General features: G+C 51.5%; 1 pseudogene across 1 annotated transcript in view; it reads right to left on the bottom strand.

Moving 5' to 3' along the window:
• The window catches only part of LOC309375821 (ADP-ribosylation factor 6 pseudogene), a 12,172-nt pseudogene extending 2,045 nt beyond the window's left edge, over nt 1-10,127 (bottom strand). Inside the window, exons 1-2 of the transcript XR_014173318.1 lie at nt 9,654-10,127; nt 2-474 (exon numbers count right to left, since the gene is read on the bottom strand). The product of XR_014173318.1 is annotated as an ADP-ribosylation factor 6 pseudogene (transcript). The remainder of the gene's footprint in view (nt 1; nt 475-9,653) is intronic.
• Between the last annotated feature and the right edge of the window lie 2,763 nt (nt 10,128-12,890).

The raw sequence follows: 12,890 nt of genomic DNA, 5'->3' as shown, positions 1-12,890 counted from the left end.
TTCTGTCCCTAATGCGCGTGAGGCCCAGTTTCTCCTGAATCTCGTGGGGCTTCATGGCGTCGGGGAGGTCCTGTTTATTGGCAAAGACGAGGATGATGGCGTCTCGCATTTCCCGGTCGTTGATGATGCGGTGGAGCTCCTGCCGGCCTTCGTCGATCCGGTCGCGGTCGGCGCAGTCCACCACGAAGATCAGCCCCTGGGTGCCGGTGTAATAGTGTCTCCACAGAGGGCGGATCTTGTCCTGCCCTCCGACGTCCCAGACATTGAACTTGACGTTCTTGTAGGTCACCGTCTCCACGTTGAAGCCCACCGTGGGGATGGTGGTCACCGGCTGGCCCAACTTTAGCTTGTAGAGTATGGTGGTCTTGCCGGCGGCATCCAAGCCCAGCATGAGGATCCTCATCTCCTTGTTGCCGAAAATCTTTGATAGCATCTTCCCCATGGCTGCGGGCAAGCACCACAGTCCATACAAGGCTGAAGAGAAGGAGGAAACAGGAGAATATCAAAATTAACAAGGCCCTCCATGATCTCTACTTCAGGTTACAATCGGCCCCATGCAATATAGAAGAGCACAGTGGTACCTTGGGTTACAGACGATTCATGTTACAGACGCTTCAGGTTACAGACTCCGCTAACCCAGAAATAGTACCTCAGGTTGGCGAACATTTTTCGGAGCCCAAAGATCTTCCGCAGCTTCTGATTGGTTGCAGGAGCTTCCCGCAGCCAATCGGAAGCCGGGCCTTGGTTTCCGAACGTTTTGGAAGTCGAGTGGACTTTATGAATGGATTCCGTTCGACTTCCGAGGTACCACTGTAAATTCTTGGGTTAAGAACTTAATTTGTTCTGGAGGTCCGTTCTTAACCTGAAACTGTTCTTAACCTGAGGTACCACTTTAGCTAATGGGGCCTCCTGCTGCCACTGCGCCGCCGAAGCACGATTTCTGTGCTCATCCTGAAGCAAAGTTCTTAACCTGAGGTACTATTTCTGGGTTAGTGGAGTCTGTAATCTGAAGCATCTGTAACCTAAAGTGTCTGTAACCCGAGGTACCACTGTAAAGGTAAAGGAACCGCTGACCATTAGGTACAGTTGTAGCTGACTCTGGGGTTGCGGCGCTCATCTCGCTTTACTGGCCGAGGGAGCCGGCGTACAGCTTCCGGGTCATGTGGCCAGCATGACTAAGCCACTTCTGGCGAACCAGAGCAGCGCATGGAAACACCATTTACCTTCCCACCAGAGTGGTACCTATTTATCTACTTGTACTTTGACGTGCCTTCGAACTGCTAGGTTGGCAGGAGCTGGGACTGAGCAACGGGAGCTCACCCCGTCGCAGGGATTCGAACCGCCGACCTTCTGATCGGGAAGCCCTAGGCTCTGTTGTTTAACCCACAGCGCCACCCGCATCCTAGCTTATATAGTATACCTGAGTTTTATCAGGGCTGGATTGGGAAAGCTCCACAATGGGCGGCTGTTTGGGGTAAGCAGGGGCTAGGGAGATGCACGACTGCAGACGTACTGGTTGTGAGCCGGATGCTGGGGGGGGGGGAGCCTTTCAATGACATCTCCCACAAAATTCAAGGCTGATCGCCGAAGAATGGATGCTTTTGTATTATGGTGCTGCAGGAGACTCTTGAGAGTCCCATGGACTGCAAGAAGATCAGACCGATCCATTCTGAAGGAAATCAGCCCTGAGTGCTCACTGGAAGGACAGATCCTGAAGCTGAGGCTCCAAGACTTTGGCCACCTCAGGAGAAGAGAAGACTCCCTGGAAAAGACCCTGATGTTGGGAAAGATGGAGGGCACAAGGAGAAGGGGACGACAGAGGACGAGATGGTGGGACAGTGTTCTCGAAGCTGCCAGCATGAGTTTGACCAAACTGCGGGAGGCTGTGGAAGACAGAAGTGCCTGGCGTGCTCTGGTCCAGGGGGTCACGAAGAGTCAGACACGACTAAACAACTAAACAAGGGGATAAAAGACCCTTTCTGACGATACGAGCTGTTTGGGAGAGGAACGGTCTCCCTCGGGAGGTGGCAAACTCTCCTTCTTTGAGGTTTTTAAGCAGATGTTCATTGGCCATCTGTCATGGATGCTTTAGCTGAGATTCCTGCATGGCATTGCAGTGGGTTGGACTAGATGACCCTTGGGGTCCCTTCCTACGATTCTCTGATCTGTGTTTCCCCATCTTAATCAGCCCCTTCCCAACCTTCCCCAGGGCAACTTGAGACCTGGGCACCCCAAGGAAAGGCAGCCAGCTAGTGCGGAGTAGCAGTGAGAGTGCTGGGTGGGACGCAGGGGCCCAGGGTTCGAATCCCCGTTCGGCTATGGAGCTCACTGGGTGACCTGAGGCCAGTCACTGCCTCTCAGACTAACCTACCACACAGGTTAAAACAAAAAAAAAATTCCTTCCAGTAGCACCTTAAAGACCAACTAAGTTAGTTCTTGGTATGAGCTTTCGTGTGCATGCACACTTCTTCAGAAAGCTCATACCAAGAACTAACTTAGTTGGTCTTTAAGGTGCTACTGGAAGGATTTTTTTGTGTGTTTTGACTATGGCAGACCAACATGGCTACCTATCTGTAACTGGAACTACCACACAGGTTGTCGTGGAGATGAAACGAGGTGGTGAGGGAGAACCGTTCATGCCACCTTACGCTCCTTGGAAAAAATGGTGCGAGATCAATAATAGAATTGTCGAGTCCAACCCACTGTATTCTGCTCTGGTCAGACCTCACCTGGAGTACTGTGTCCAGTTCTGGGCACCACAGTTCAAGGACAGTGACAAACTGGAACGTGTCCAGAGGAGGGCAACCAAAATGGTCAAAGGCCTGGAAACGATGCCTATGAGGAACGGCTAAGGGAGCTGGGCATGTTTAGCCTGGAGAAGAGGAGGTTAAGGGGTGATATGATAGCCATGTTCAAATATATAAAAGGATGTCACATAGAGGAGGGAGAAAGGTTGTTTTCTGCTGCTCCAGAGAAGCGGACACGGAGCAATGGATCCAAACTACAAGAAAGAAGATTCCACCTAAACATCAGGAGGAACTTCCTGACAGTAAGAGCTGTTTGACAGTGGAATTTGCTGCCAAGGAGTGTGATGGAGTCTCCTTCTTTGGAGGTCTTTAAGCAGAGGCTTGACAACCATATGTCAGGAGTGCTCTGATGGTGTTTCCTGCTTGGCAGGGGGTTGGACTCGATGGCCCTTGGGGTCTCTTCCAACTCTATGATTCTATGAACCCCCTGCAATGCAGGAATATGCAATAAGTAGGGTGCTCTGGCTTACATTTTATTTCATCATATTCACCCTTACATGCCCCAGCCGCTGCCTACTCCAGCCACGTTCCTCCAGAATCATTCCCCCTCTTCTCCTTTGGCTGGTCCCATCACCATGTCCTCTGGCAATTTGTACCCAGGCAATGACACTCAAGGTGGCAACCATTATCAGGCAAAGCTTATATAAAACAGTCGTCCGCTTGGTCGCCTGTGGCGAGCTCAGAATCTCTGGCGGGTGACCAGGGTAGGAAGAGTTGGTTCCTTCCTCCCCCCCCACCTACAGTATTTTTTGCTCTATAAGACTCACTTTTTCCCTCCTAAAAAGTAAGGGGAAATGTGTGTGCGTCTTATGGAGCGAATGCAGGCTGCGCAGCTATCCCAGAAGCCAGAACAGCAAGAGGGATTGCTGCTTTCACTGCGCAGCGATCCTTCTTGCTGTTCTGGCATCTGAGATTCAGAATATATTTTTTTCTTGTTTTCCTCCTCCAAAAACTAGGTGCGTCTTGTGGTCTGGGGCGTCTTATAGAGCGAAAAATACGGGTAACTTCTTTGGGGGCAACTGATTCGCTAGAAAGAGGTGAATGCACACAGGACAGCCATTGCATTGAGGACTAGTCACATGCGAGGACTCGATTCTCAACAACGTCACCACAGTTCCACCAACCAAACAGCAGCTTCTGAACAGGAACAGGAAGTAAGGACTGCGTAGGGGCCCTAGAGGCAGAAAGACTAGACTCGCACCATTCTCTGGGGCTTGAAGTTGACCCGGTTTCCCACTAACTTCCTGCATGAAGGGTAGATTTATTTACTTATTTACCCAAAGGGATGGGGCATAGTCACCCTACACCCACAGAGATCTTCCATTTCCGCCTCTGAAAATGTGGGCTGCGCGTCACTCTAGCGCAGGGGAGGCTACATGCAGGGAAGCATCCCCTTGCGGGACTACAATTCCCATCATCCCCGGCCACGCCAGCAGGGACTGATGGGATTTGTAGTCCGGAACGACAACCAGCCTTTCTCCACCTGTGGGTCCCCAGATGTTGTTGAACTACAACTCCCATCACCCCTAGCTAGCAAGGCCAGAGCTCAGGGATGATGGGAGTTGTAGTCCAACAACATCTGGGGACCCACAGGTTGGGAACCGCTGATCGGACGGCCATCTGTCATGGATGCTTTAGCGTTGCAGGGGGTTGGACTGAATGACCCCTGGGGTCCCTTCCAAGTCTAGGATTCTGTGATTCTACTCCCGCCCTAGCGACTCTGGCTCTAATTCCTGCCTTTACCCCCTATTTCTCTCCAGCCTCTTCTTGGCTTGAAACAGTTTTTCAAACCACTTCCCCTTTCTGCACCTTCACCCCCTGGCTGTCTTCTCCTCCACTGCTTCTCACGGTCTGACACTTAACGGTCTTGCCGACCGACATGCACAGGGAGCCCCCCAGATTTGGGGGGGGGGTGTGCCAGCCTCAAAACGCTCCATCTGTCGCCGCCAGCGCTATGGCAATGCGAAACAGGCCGGCGGTTGGGTCAGAAGGGCGGGGTACGAATAATAAAATTATTTTCGCTGCTGTTGTCGTTATCAGCATTATTGCAACAGCGTTCCTCAAATTTGCAGAGTTGCACGATTTGCATGGCTAGTTCTACTTCTTTTATTCTTTTTTTTTAAAAAAAAATTATTTATAAAATGTTCAAATTTAACAATAAATGAAAAACATTCCATTTGAATTATACATCCAATTCTAATCTTTCCACTTTCAGACTTCCTTCAACCTTTCTGGAAATTTTCATGTTTTCACAATTGTTCACATTTCTTGCATCTGTATTGTTTTGGGTTTTTTTTAACCAAATTAATCTTAACAGTTATTATAAAACAATATTTCTTTCCATTATTATCACAGGGTTTCTTGAAAACCTACAAATGTTAATTGAGCTTCACATATATTCTTAATATACTCTGTAAATTTATTCCAGTCCTCGGTAAATCTCTGGTCTCGCCGGTTCCAAATTTTCCCCGGAAGCTTGTCTAGTTCTACTTGTTTTATTCAAGGGGAGGCACAGAAGCCCCTACTAATATTACACCCCCACTGAAAAGTCCTACCAATCTCACTTCTGCCTATCTGAAAGGATTCCCCCCCCCCGCACTTTCAATCTGACCCCTGACAGTCACAGTCATAAGGTCCAGAACCTTGCGGGGCTTTTTTTAAAAATCCAGATTTCCAGAATGCCAAATCTGGCATTCGGTTTTAAGATCCTTCTCCCCATACATCTGAGGCCTCGAAAATAGTAGTTGTAGTAGCGCGTGGGTGGGGGAATTTGCGGGCCTCCAGATAACGGCAGGCAGTGTGGTGTAGTGGTTAGAGTGTCAGACCAGGCCCTGGGAGAGAGCAGGGGTCTGGTCCTTGCCCGATTCTCACTGGGTGATCTTGGGCCAGGAACTACCTCGCAACCTAACCTACCTCCCAGGGTTGTTGTGAGAGTAATATTGGGGAGGACCATGTACTCGAGCTCCCTGAAGGAAAGGTCACAGAATTCTGGAGTTGGAAGGGACACCCAAGGACCATCCAGTCCAACCCCCTGCAATGCGGGAATCTTTTGCCCAACACGGGATTCGAACCCTTGACCTTGAGATCAAGGATCTCTCAGTTCTACCAACTGAGCTATCCCTGGTGGCTATATTTTGCCTCCAGGATCAGAGGGACGCTGCCTATGGATTGCGGACACCAAGAGACGGCTAGAGCATCAGACTCTTAATCTCAAGGCTGTGGGTTCGAGTCCCATATGGGGCAAAATAAGCATTGCAGGGGGTTGGAATAGATGACCTTTGGGGAGCCCTTCCCACTCTCCAAGTCTACTGCTCCTGTGCCCTGCTTGTGAGCATCCCATAGACATCTGGCTGGCGACTGTGGGGTTAGATTGCATCCGAGCAGTTTAGGGCAGAAGGAGTAAACACACACAGGTCTCTCTTTCCTATGCCCTTCATCTGACTTGCCTTCACAAATCACCCCAAGAGCCAGTGTGGCATAGTGGTTAAGAGCGCCAGATTATGCCCTGCGAGACCCGAGTTCAAATCCCCACCGGGCCACACGAAGCTCACCGGCTGACCTGGGGCCAGTCACCACCTCTCAGCCTAACCTACCCTTGTCGCACGGAAGAATTAAATGAAATGGGGGGGGGGGGGGAGAGTCACGTCTGCCACCTTGAGCTCCTTCGAAGGCGAGGCCAAAATGCAGAAAGCAATAATAAAACTAGGGCTTTTTTAAACCCATTTCACAGAGAGGGGAAGTGAGACTGGGAGGCAGCGGGGGAAGCCCACAGGAGGTTCAGAGTCCTGTTCGTTCCAGCAGAACGTCGATACACGTCCTTTGCTCTGGACTGTGGCCAGCAAGGTCATGTAAGGATTCTGCGGCAGGGGGGGCACTTGAACCCTGACCCGCCTCAAAGCAGCACAGAAACCAGGCAATAACACCTCCCTCACTTTTTTTTCTCTCCAACCCAGAACAAGCAAGGACTCCTGGAGAAGTCCTATCCTAATCCCCATGGGGGAATAATGAACGAATTCCTGTGCCCCACAAATAACCCAGAGATGCATTTTAAATAAAAGCACACATTCTACTAATGTCAAAACACCAGGCAAGCCCCACAAATAACCCAGAGGTGCATTTTAACTAAAAGGACACATTCTGCTCATGTAAAATCATGCTGATTCCCAGACTGTCCATGGGCCGGATTGAGAAGGCGATTGGGCCGCAGGTTGCCTACCTCTGCCTTATATTCTGGACACTGAGGTCCAGCGCGAGGGCCTTCTGGCAGTTCCGTCATTCCTATAGCAAAGCTACAGGGAACCAGGCACGGGGCCTTCTTGGTAGTGGCACCCGCCCTGTGGAACACCCTCCCATCAGAAGTCAAAGAGATAAACAACTACCTGACATTTAGAAGACATCTGAAGGCAGCCCTGTTCAGGGAAGTTTTTAATGTGTGACATTTTAATGTATTTTTAAATCTTTGTTTGAAGCTGTCCAGAGTGCCTGGGGAGACCCAGCCAGACAGGCGGGGTACAAATAATAAATTATTATTATTATTATTATTATTATTCTCACAACACCCTGCAAGGAAGGCAAAAGGCCTCCCAGTGTGCTTTGGAGCTGAGCAAGGACCCGAAAAAAGGATTTCCCCAGTCTAAAACCTGCCTCAACACCACACCAGATCTCAGTGAGGTGGGTGGGATTCTTCCACTGCAAATTCCCAAAGGGACTGGCAGCGGGGTCACAAAGCCTCGTTTCGGTGAGACTGCCTAGGCTCCAAATCCGTAACCTGGTTGTGTTTGTGTGCGTCCCTAATTTCAAGAGTGTGAACTTCCATTTTGATTCCCAATTTCTCCCACACGCAAAAGCCACATCAATGGAAGAAAACATCACAGGACAGGTATGAAGCTCACTCTCAAGTTTACAGAGACGCCTAGACGCATGTACACCCCACACTCATTTCAAACCTGGGGTTTTGATTTCAGTTCCTTGCTAGGGCCCAGCAGCCGAAAAAGTTATTAATTGCAATTAATTTGCAATCCTGAGCGTTAAGAACTTTCTACGTTGACGGAGACTTGATTTTATTGCCACGCTCCTTTTCCAGGTGTCTGTTGTTCTCCCCACCCCCCAAAAAAAATTCTCCAAAAATTCAAAATACTTTGGGACAGGGGAGAAGGAAGACACACACAAAAAGAGGCATGGCAGAAAAATAATTCCCAGCCAAGTTGAGGAACAGGTGACAAAAGTTTTAGACACAGTCGCAGAGGAAAGTTTCTCTCTTCCATACTGGAAGTAACAAACCGAAATGGAAATCAGGCTCCCCGAAGCATTTCAAAATCACACCAGGACTTTTTAAAAAACGAAAACCAAAGCAACTCCCCCCGTTTCAAAATGGCAACCTCCAAGAAGCTGAAGATTTCTCCCCCCCCCCTTTTTTTTTTGGCAGGCAGATATGGAAAAGAATGAAACACAGAGAGAGAAAGATCTGAATGGAAACAAAAACGAATTCACAGATTTCCTCCGTGGCTCAACTCCTTTCCCCTCCCTCGCTATTGCTACAGAGGAACTGGGTCAAAGAGCTCTACGTGACCGGAGTGGGGCAGGCCAAAGGGCACCATCCAGACGAGAGCGCGAAACACACGTGTCTTTTGCCTTTATTAAGAAGTTTTCGCTTGCTCTTGAGAAAGCAGCTGTAACAAAGGGAAAAGCGCGCGGCGGCGAGGGAGACACGGGTCCCTAGATAACTGGAAGGAAATGAGATGTCCGAGCCCCTCTCCACCCCCCCCCAGGGGAGTCTCAGATGAATTAGATCCCTCCCCCCCCCCCAAAAAATCCCTCCAGTTCGGAGAAAGTGCCCCAATTCACACAACACACCAAATTCGGCTCTCTAGAGCGTCTTCTGAACATGGCACCGATTCAAATCTAGCAAAGTACTGTCCAAGCAGGGAAAGAACGGGTGTGGGGGTCGGCAGCCCCTCCCCATATTAAAGATTTGGAGAGAGAGAGAAAGAGAGACCCCCTTGCTTGCTCCAGTCAACCCCCCCCCCCGCCCCACCTCTTTCAGGCAAGCGTGCGCGCCGCTTCCGGAAAGCGAACACGCGTCCGCAGCCGCCCGAGCGCTCGCTCCGCTTGTTCCTGTCTAAACGGCAGTTTTAATTCAAACCCCAGATGTCCCACCCAGGAGAAGTTTCCAACGTCGGTGGGGTGGGGTGGGGGGAAAGGCGAGACCCACACCCGCCTCGCTTCTCTTTGCAAGCGAGTTAAAGCTACCAGATTTGCCAAATCAGACCCCACCCCACACCCCTAATCCCCCACCCCAAATCGAGTCCTGCAGGCGCTTCTACGGATCTGTACGGAAATCAAACAGGAAGGCAGACGGGGTCGTGAAAAAGCCACGCGCCCTCTTCCTCATCGCGCCCCCCACTTTAAAGATTTGCAAACTTTTTTTTGCAAGGATTTTGGGCAACTTCTGGAAAGGCGTGTACGTTGAGTGGAGAGGGCGAAAGAAGCCAAGGAGCTCTTAAAAACCCCACCCCAAAATCTGTCAAAATTTGTGTGTGGGGGGGGGGTGTACAAATCAAAGGGCGGTTGAAGGAGCCCGGAGCCGTCTCACCGCACGGCTTCAAACGAGCGTCGACCGGGAAAAGTGCGTTCACACGATCGGTCAGGCAAGAGAGGTTCCGAGCGAGTCCCCGACCCACGCCCGCGCTTCTCCTCGTTACGGGGCACACGTGTTGGAACCGCCGCCGCCGCCCCCAGTGAGGAGGGGAGGGCTTGCTCCGGATTGGGGGGGGGGAGAAAAACGTGCGCGCACCCACCCACCCAGGGAAAATGAAGGGAGAAGCCTCCCATCATCGCCACACTCACCTTGGAAGAAGCAGCGGGAGAGGGGGAAAAGAAAAGTAGCCGCTTCCTCTGGCCGCGGGGGGAGGACGGAGGGGGGGTCCCTTCTTTTCGAGCGAGCGAGCCCAGGAGATCAAAGGCGAGCGGGCGCGCCTTTCGAACGCTGGGACAAACTTTCCACTTCCGAAGAACGCGACGTCACAATGGGGGGTGTTTTCCTTCCCGGAGCCTCAACGTTCCACGGGGCTCCCGAGCTCGACGGCGCCGCCGCCGCTGCAGCCGCTGCTCAAACCGCAATCGCCGTCGCCGCTGCCTCCTCCAGTCGCTGCTGCTGCTGCTCCTTCCGCCGGCTGCAAAGTCATCCGCAGCTTCCTCCCCCAGGGCCACTCACTTGGCACTCCCCCCCCCCGCAACACACACACACACCCCAGAAAGCTCTTTTTTGGGGTGCCGGGTGAGTTAGGGCGCAGCTGCCCCGACGGGAAAAGCCCTACCGGAGAAAGAGGTGGGTGGACTGGGGGGGGGGGTTGGAGGGTGGGATCTCCCTTTGCTCCGTTTCCCGGGTTGCCAAAACCCCGCCCGCTTTGGCGCGCGCGCGCGCGCTTTCTCAACAGCGCCCCCCCCACACACACACACCAGCCCGCCTCCGCCTCGCTTGCTCGCTCGCAAGCCTGTCCCGGAATAGGAAAGGGCGCGGACGGAGAGAGAGGAAAGGGGCCTCCCTTCCCTGCTGGCGTTAATGCGCATGCTCCCCCCGGCCTGGTAAAAGGGGGAGGGCCTTTTCTCTCTTCTTTTGCTGCTGCTGCTCCCCCCCCCCCCGCCATCCAGCGTGGAGCTGTCGTCTGACTTGTCAGTCTGGGCGAAGAGGGACAACTTCTGCTCGCCTGCTAATGACATCTGGGCACCTCCATTATTCCTGCATCTTAAAAAAGGAAGCGCGTTTCAGCAAGGGAAGCTTTTCCTTGCAAGGGGAGGAAGCCTCGCGCTTCCGAAGTTACTTTTGCTTCCCTCGTCGGGACGCAGGAAACTCCTTGGATCGAGTCCCCAACCGGCGGCCCTCCAGATGTTTTGGCCTACAACTCCCATGATCCCTAGCTAACACGACCAGTGCTCAGGGATGATGGGAACTGTAGTCCCAAAACAGCTGGAGGGCTGAAGGTTGGGGATCCCTGAGTTTGACCATTGCTCTATCTACTTCAGTACTGGAAACAGTGGTACCTCTGGTTGGAATCATAGAATCATAGAGTTGGAAGAGACCACAAGGGCCATCGAGTCCAACCCCCTGCCAAGCAGGAAACACCATCAGAGCACTCCTGACATATGGTTGTCAAGCCTCTGCTTAAAGACCTCCAAAGAAGGAGACTCCACCACACTCCTTGGCAGCAAATTCCACTGTCAGACAGCTCTTACTGTCAGGAAGTTCTTCCTAATGTTTAGGTGGAATCTTCTTTCTTGTAGTTTGGATCCATTGCTCCGTGTCCGCTTCTCTGGAGCAGCAGAAAACAACCTTTCTCCCTCCTCTATGTGACATCCTTTTATATATTTGAACATGGCTATCATATCACCCCTTAACCTCCTCTTCTCCAGGCTAAACATGCCCAGCTCCCTTAGCCGTTCCTCATAAGGCATCGTTTCCAGGCCTTTGACCATTTTGGTTGCCCTCCTCTGGACACGTTCCAGTTTGTCAGTGTCCTTCTTGAACTGTGTTGCCCAGAACTGGACGCAGTACTCCAGGTGAGGTCTGACCAGAGCAGAATACAGTGGCACTATTACTTCCCTTGATCTAGATGCTATACTCCTATTGATGCAGCCCAGAATTGCATTGGCTTTTTTAGCTGCCGCATCACACTGTTGGCTCATGTCAAGTTTGTGGTCAACCAAGACTCCTAGATCCTTTTCACATGTACTGCTCTCAAGCCAGGTGTCACCCAGGATCCGTTCTGGAGCCCCGTTCGCAACCTGAGCAGAAAGCAACCCGTGTCTGCATGTGCGCAGGTCGTGATTCGCCACTTCTGCACATGCACGTGACGCCATTTTGAACGTCTGCGCATGCGTGAGCGGTGAAACATGGAAGTAACCCGTTCCGTTACTTCCGGGTCACCACGGGACGCGACCTGAAAACGCTCAACCGGAAGCGTCTTTAACCCGAGGTATGACTAAAAAAATTCCTTCCAGTAGCAGCTTAGAGACCACACAAAAGCTTATACCAATAACAAACTTAAAAAGGTAAAGGGACCCCTGACCATTAGGTCCAGTCGTGACCGACTCTAGGGTTGTAGTGCTCATCTCGCTTTACAGTGCTACTTCAGGTTACATACGCTTCAGGTTACCTACGCTTCAGGTTACAGACTCCGCTAACCCATAAATAGTGCTTCAGGTTAAGATGTTTGCTTCAGGATGAGAACAGAAATCGTGCTCCAGTGGCGCGGAGTGTGCAATACTGTTTATTAATAGCGGTACCTATTTATCTACTTGCACTTTAACGTGCTTTTGAACTGCTAGGTTGGCAGGAGCAGGGACCGAGCAACGGGAGCTCACCCCGTCATGGGGATTTGAACCACAGACCTTCTGATTGGCAAGTCCTAGGCTCTGTGGTTTAACCCATTAGCTAAAGTGGTGCTTCAGGTTAAGAACAGTTTCAGGTTAAGAATGGACCTCTGGAACGAATTAGGTACTTAACCCAAGGTACCACTGTATTGGCCAAGGGAGCCAGCGTACAGCTTGCTGGTCATGTGGCCAGCATGACTAAGCCGCTTCTGGAGAACCAGAGCAGCGCATGGAAACGCTGTATACCTTCCCGCCGGAGTGGTACCTATTTATCTACTTGCACTTTGATGTGCTTCCGAACTACTAGGTTGGCAGGAGCGGGGACCGAGCAACAGGAGCTCACCCCATCATGGGGATTCGAACTGCCGACCTTCTGATTGGCAAGCCCTAGGCTCTGTGGTTTAACCCACAGCGCCACCCGCGTCCCAATAACAAACTTAGTTGGTCTCTAAGGTACTACTGGAAGGATTTTTTAAATTTTGTTTCTACTACGGCAGACCAACACGGCTACCTACCTGTAACTACCTCACTATTCCCCGCACAGACTGGCAACAGCTCTCCAGCATTTCAGACCCACAATTTCCCCCAGATATACCTGGACACAGCAGAGAAGGACCCTGGGACCTTCCATGTGCAGAGCAGATGTGCTGCTACCGAGCTGCGGCCATCATTGCGTGGAGGACAATAGGAGCACACTGTTGGGACCCCAATTCT

The sequence above is a fragment of the Podarcis melisellensis genome (assembly GCF_964234715.1).
Source record: "Podarcis melisellensis genome assembly, chromosome: 8".
In the NCBI taxonomy this organism is placed as follows: domain Eukaryota; kingdom Metazoa; phylum Chordata; class Lepidosauria; order Squamata; family Lacertidae; genus Podarcis; species Podarcis melisellensis.
This window is presented reverse-complemented; position numbering and strand designations above follow the sequence as displayed.